The sequence below is a fragment of the Cervus canadensis genome, chromosome 1 (assembly GCF_019320065.1).
Source record: "Cervus canadensis isolate Bull #8, Minnesota chromosome 1, ASM1932006v1, whole genome shotgun sequence".
NCBI classification, from domain to species: domain Eukaryota; kingdom Metazoa; phylum Chordata; class Mammalia; order Artiodactyla; family Cervidae; genus Cervus; species Cervus canadensis.
This window is the reverse complement of record NC_057386.1, coordinates 123,647,796-123,653,795: the sequence shown is the minus strand read 5'-3', so window position 1 is coordinate 123,653,795 and position 6,000 is coordinate 123,647,796. Positions and strand designations below refer to the sequence as shown.

At 45.1% G+C, this 6,000-nt stretch overlaps 1 protein-coding gene across 2 annotated transcripts in view; it reads left to right on the top strand.

Moving 5' to 3' along the window:
* Positions 1-1,448: 1,448 nt before the first annotated feature.
* CCDC63 (coiled-coil domain containing 63) overlaps positions 1,449-6,000 on the top strand; it is a 65,199-nt gene continuing 60,647 nt past the window's right edge. For both annotated transcript variants that reach the window (XM_043440720.1, XM_043440729.1), the window contains exon 1: positions 1,449-2,024. The gene's annotated coding sequence lies outside the window, so the exon portion shown is untranslated. The remainder of the gene's footprint in view (positions 2,025-6,000) is intronic.

Genomic DNA, 6,000 nt, shown 5'->3' with positions numbered 1-6,000 from the left:
TATTTATTTAATGCTGATCTCCCCTCCTAGGCTGTGGATTCACAGAGCTCAAGGACTGTAAAGCTGTACTGTGAGAGTCAGCATTTTTGTTAGCCCATTTTACAGATGAGGAGACTGAGGCACAGAGAGTGTGAGCAACTTGCCTAAGGTCACAGAGCTGGTAACTGATGGAGCCAGGATTTGATCCCTTGGCTCCAGGGTCCATGTTTTCAGTAAGTAGGTTATGAGCAGGTTAGGAAGAAGGAAGAAAAGAAAGAAAGAGAAAGAGAATAAGAAAGAAAGGGAGGGAGAGAGAGAGAAAGGAAGAAAGAGAAACAGAAACAAAAAGAAAAGAAAGGAAGAAAGGGGAAGAGAGGCAGGGAGGAAGGGAAAAAGAAAAGTTAGAAAGGTGGAAGTGAAGAAGAGAGAGAAGGAAGAAAGGGAGTAAAGGAGGGAGAAAGAAAACAAATTAAAAGAGAGTCCATCAGTGATCTGGTTGTGCCTTCCATGGACAGTCAGGTCCCACAGGAAGTTGTGACCTGTTCAGAGCCAGACCCAGCCACGTGGGTCCCATCTTCCCTGCAGCTGTGTGGCAGCCCAGAGTTGCACAACAGGCTGGGAAGATCATTGCTGCCCACCCACTTGCTTTGGGAGATGGGGAGAGAGCAGGAGAAGGCAGCTTTAAATGTCACAGGGAACTTTTGGGATCAGCATTCCAACCTCAGCTTCTCTGCTGGTAAATGGGGTCTCAAGAATAAGATCTCACAGGTCCTGAATCCAGCCCAGGGATCTGCCCCAGTATTCCAGAGAGTACATTCTCATAAGTCTGTGTGCCGATAACCTGGGCTTTCTGGAGTCTTCTGTGTTCTCTTATCAAGGAAAGATTCTGGCCAGAGAGCACTTCAGAACAGTTTATACAAGGCTGTGGCCTCGGAACAGAGCCAATTTCTTTTTATACAAAATAAGTTTGATGTTATTGATTTCATACCAGGTGCCAAGCAGTATGCCAAGAATTTTACGCAGATCCACACCTCCAATGATACATAGTGAAGACCTTGTTTCTGACATGATTTTGTTCCCCTTCTTACTAGCAATGTGACCTTGGACAAGGCCTTTCATTTTTTGGAGCTTCCATTTACATTTGACGTTAGAAACATGAAGGTATTAAACTTCCCTGAGTTCTTAATATAGGAAAACATAACTATTTTGGGGCAGGAAGTGGGCAGAGCTGATTAAGACTCTACTGCTGCTCTCAAGGAGATTATAATCTCTAGGAGGAATAGCAAATGTGGTTTTTTTCTTGACAATGCTTGAATCAGCTGGTAGTGGCTGCCTGCCTGGACTGCGGGCATCCTGGATCTGCAGGGAAAGAGTTCCAGGATTGATTAGTGATGTCTGCTGCAGGATCCAATGTGAGGAACTCATTATTTGCTGTGTTTGGAGTCAGAGACGCCAAAGGTGGAGTTTGGAATGGCCTTTGAGATTCCAGAGGTGGACTACTAAGAACAAAGTTAGGGTCTGCACGAAACTCTGCTGGGGCTGGGGAAGGAGAAATGGGAGACAACCATTTGCACTTCAGAGAAACTTCTGTTGGAGATGGTAGAGGTGCCCAGAAGGGAAAGAGGTGGACTGTGATTCTGAACAAGGTGTGTGGTGTAGCTTCCCAGGCTGGAGGTCTTAGGAGGACTTAAAGAGGTGCAGGCTCTGGATGAAAAGAAATCTGAATTCAAATCCTGACTCAGTCACTTATTTAATGTGTGACTTAGGACACATTGTTTATCCTCTCTGAACCTCGGTTTCCTCTTCTGTGACATGGGGGAAGATTACTGGGTGGATTGCTGAGTGCTTGTTCTTGCCATAGTGACCGCTGACAAGAATAATCCAGGGAGGTCGTGTTGTCATTGCTGCTCCTTTCTGGGCTCCGGGGTTAGCGTTCACTCCATAGCCTGTGAAAACTGTCACCGTCTGGTGTGATAATGTGAGTGACTGCCTCTCCAAGCTGTGTCACCTGGCTGCCTGGATGAAGGAACAGAGGCCCAGAGAGGGTAAGTCGTTTGTCCAGATCACACAGCTAGTTCATGGCAGAGGTGGGATTTGAATTCAGGTCTGTCTGACTCCACAACCCAAGCCTGTAACCAGTGTGACCTCCTGCCCATGACCAATTTGCCAAATCTGGAAAACAGTTCAGCATGTATGATGATTGCTGAAGTTGTGTAACTTCCTCACATGGATTTTCCTGCAGGGATCGATAGCAAATGAACTCATTTTCATGCCTTTGAAAATCCTGAGCACAGTGCCTGGTGCCCAGTGAAAGTAACTCTGGGGAGTGAGCTTGAGGGCTGCTGGGAGATTGACTCCCACTCTGAAACTAAGTGTGAGAAGAGCAACCTTAAAGAGAGTGGCAGTAAAGGTCTAGTGAGAAGGAAGCAGATGAGTCCTGGGGCCTGGGGAAACAGACCTGGGGATGAGAGCAGTGCTCAGCTCTCAGAAGGGCTACTGGTGTATCCATCTGCAGGGGCATCAATCAATTAAGGTCCCCCAGGGGACACAGGGTAACTGATGAGCATTAGTGAAGGGCTTGTAACAGCTGTGAGCAGGAGAAAGGGAACCAGCAGTGGGTGGGACCTGCAGGAGCAGGGAGCCTGGGGCCTGAGGGAATCTGGTGAGAGCTGTGGCTTTGAGGAGCCAGGCTCTACTAGGGAGACGCAGCCTGCATTCAGGCTGCCTGCATCCAGACAGCATGAGGGCAGCACCCCCCACCCCCACCCCAACCTCACAGACAGAGGGGTCAAGGGATAAACCTGCAAGGGGAAACTGGGATGCCCTTACCACAAGGAGGCAGGAAAACTCGACAGACGTTCATCATGTGACCCTGACCAGGATGATTTCTGAATATTCTGTCAGCTCTCAGTCTTTAATTTGATGACCGTTGACTCAATCAGCTTCTATTTTCTGGGACATTAAATTACATGGAATCTGGTGGAGCTTTCAATGATGCAGATTCAGGGCGGGTAGCTGGGGGGATTGAGCATGAGGGGTGAAGAGCTGCATGTTTATCTACAGCCCTCCATCAGCCAGCCTCCGTGTTCAACCTGAAGAGTTTCCCAGAAGGTGAGGAACATACCATCCCCAAAGCCCCTGCTGTTATTAATCAGCAAATGTCTCAGGAGCAGGTGTGCATGAGTGAATTTTGGGGTCACGGCAGGTAATTGGGTCTGGCCAGGCTGTAGCAGGTGACCCGACTGTCTGCCTGATCCTGAGCCACTGGCTAAGAAGATTAATCTAAATCTAAATCTCTTGGAGGAGAGGACGTTTTTCGAGAAACCCTGGGACCCAGAAAATGAAAGCTGGACTTAGAGACCTCAGACTGTTTCCCTTAGATCATTTAGAAAAGCTGCCACTGTGGTTGAGACCCCCAGGGATGTGGGGCTGGAAAACAGAACTCAAAGAGGTCTAGGAGGAATGGAGATAGAAAACCAGGGAGATAGAAAATCCGGGGAGCTCATGCCCTTCTCCGGAGGGCAGTTAAGACCCAGTGCTAGTTGGTCACTGAATGGAGCCAGACTGGCTGGATTTGGATCCTGGCTCTGCCTCCCACTCACTGTGTGACATTGGGGAAGTCACTTCCTCTCCCTGTGGCTCAGTTTCCTCATTGGTGAAATTGAACAATAATAAAAACTCACTTCTTAGAGATGTTCTGAATGAATGAACATTTGTAAATGCCTAGAACAGTGCCTGGTATGTAGTGAAAAGCACTGTATATTAAATGTATGCTAAGTAGTAAATTAGAATATAGGTTCTTAGTTGTCATGTCTTCCAATCTTTCAAGGGAACTAAGTCTGGAAATGCAAGTTTTAATAATCATATCAATGGCAAACACTCAGGCAGTTTAGAAACACCTTAAATGTTGACTTAATGTTGTAAGGTAGATATTGTCATTATCTACTTTTTACCAATGGGGAAACTGAGGGGTCACATGATTTGCCTTAAAGTTACATACTAGAAAATATTAGAATTGGAATGTAGGGTGACCAACTGTTCTTGTTTTAGTACTAGAAGGCCCACATCCCAGGAAACTCTTCAGTCTGGGAGAACCAGGACTGTTGATCATCCTAGCTTCAAACCTGGTCAGTCCTAGTTCCAATATTCTGCTCTTAGAACCCATACTCTATTTCCTTTTGCATGAATGCTCCTGATTTTTAAATGCTGGCCACTGTGGGCCAAACAATTTGCAGTTGATGAAAGAATCTGATATTCCTTTGCATCACATTTCCTACTTGTTATAGAGAAATGCCTGTTTCTTCATCTGTAGAATGGAAAAAGAAAAATAGAGATCTCATAGGGTTGTGGTGAGAATTCCTTAGGTACAGATGAGTTCATGTACTTAAGGCACTTAGAACAATGCCTGGTATGATGAAAATGCTATATACATCTTTGCATGTATTATTGTTGTTGTTAAACAGATTATCATCAAGATCCTCCTCAGACTTCCTGAGTCTGAGTCTCCTGGCTCGAGGTCTGGGCATCTGTGGTTGTTGTTGCTGTTATTTTTTAATACCAAGTTCCTTAGGCAACCAGGTTTGGGAGTCAGGAATCCTGGGTCAAGTCTAAGGAGTACAAAAGTGCACTGTGTGACCTTGAAAAAGTTTCTTCACCTCCCTTTCCTTTGTAAAGAGCCAGGAGTTCTGTCTCTCTCCAAGGTTTAATGTTTAGAGGTTTAGAGGCTTCTCAGTTCAGTTCAGTTCAATTGCTCAGAAGTGTCTGACTCTTTGTGACCCCAGGGACTTCAGCATGCCAGGCTTCCCTGTCCATCACCAACTCCCGAAGCCTACTCAAACTCGTGTCCATTTCATCGGTGATGCCATCCAACCATCTCATCCTCTGTCGTCCCCTTCTCCTCCCACCTTCAATCTTTCCCAGCATCAGGGTCTTTTCCAATGAGTCAGTTCTTTGCATCAGGTGGCCAAAGTATTGCAGTTTCAGCTTCAGCATCAGTCCTTCAATGGATATTCAGGACTGATTTCCTTTAGGATTGACAGGTTGGATCTCCTTGCAGTCAAGGGACTCTCAAGAGTCTTCTCCAACACCACAGTACAAAACCTTCAATTCTTCGGCACTCAGTTTTCTTTTAAATTTATTTTTTATTGAAGGATAATTGCTTTACAGAATTTTGCTGTTTTTCTGTCAAACCTCAACATGAATCAGCCATATGTATACATATATTCCCTCCCTTTTGAAGCTCCCTCTCGTGTCCTTCCCCATCCCACCCCTCTAGGTTGATACAGAGCCCCTGATTGAGTTTCCTGGGCCATGCAGCAAATTCCCATTGGCTATCTGTTTTACATATGGTGATGTAAGTTTCCATGTTTACTCTTTCCACACATCTCATCCTCTCCTCCCCTCTCGCCATGTCCAGAAGTCTATTCTCTATGTCTGTTTCTCCACTGTTGCCCTGTAAGTAAATTCTTCAGTACCATTTTTCAGATTCCATATATATGTGTTAGAATACGGTATTTATCTTTCTCTTTCTGACTCACTTCACTCTGTATAATAGGTTCTAGGCTCACCCACCTCATTAGAACTGACTCAAATGCATTCCTTTTTATGGCTGAGTAATATTCCATTGTGTATATATACCACAACTTCTTTATCCATTCATCTGTCGATGGACATCTAGGTTTCTTCCATGTTCTAGCTATTGTAAATAGTACTGCAATGAACAATGTGCCTCTTGCAATTTTGGTTTCCTCAGGGAATATGCCTAAGAGTGGGATTGCTGGGTCATATGGTGGTTTTATTCCTAGTTTTTTAAGGAATCTCCATAACGTCTTTCATAGTGGCTGTATCAATTTACACTCACACCAACAGTGCAAGAGTGTTCCTTTTCTCCACACCCTTTCCAGCATTTATTGTTTGTAGACTTCTTGATGAGGGGCATTCTGACCAGTGTGAGGTGACATCTTGTAGTTTTGATTTGCATTTCTCTAATAATGAGCAATGGTGAGCATCTTTTCATGTGTT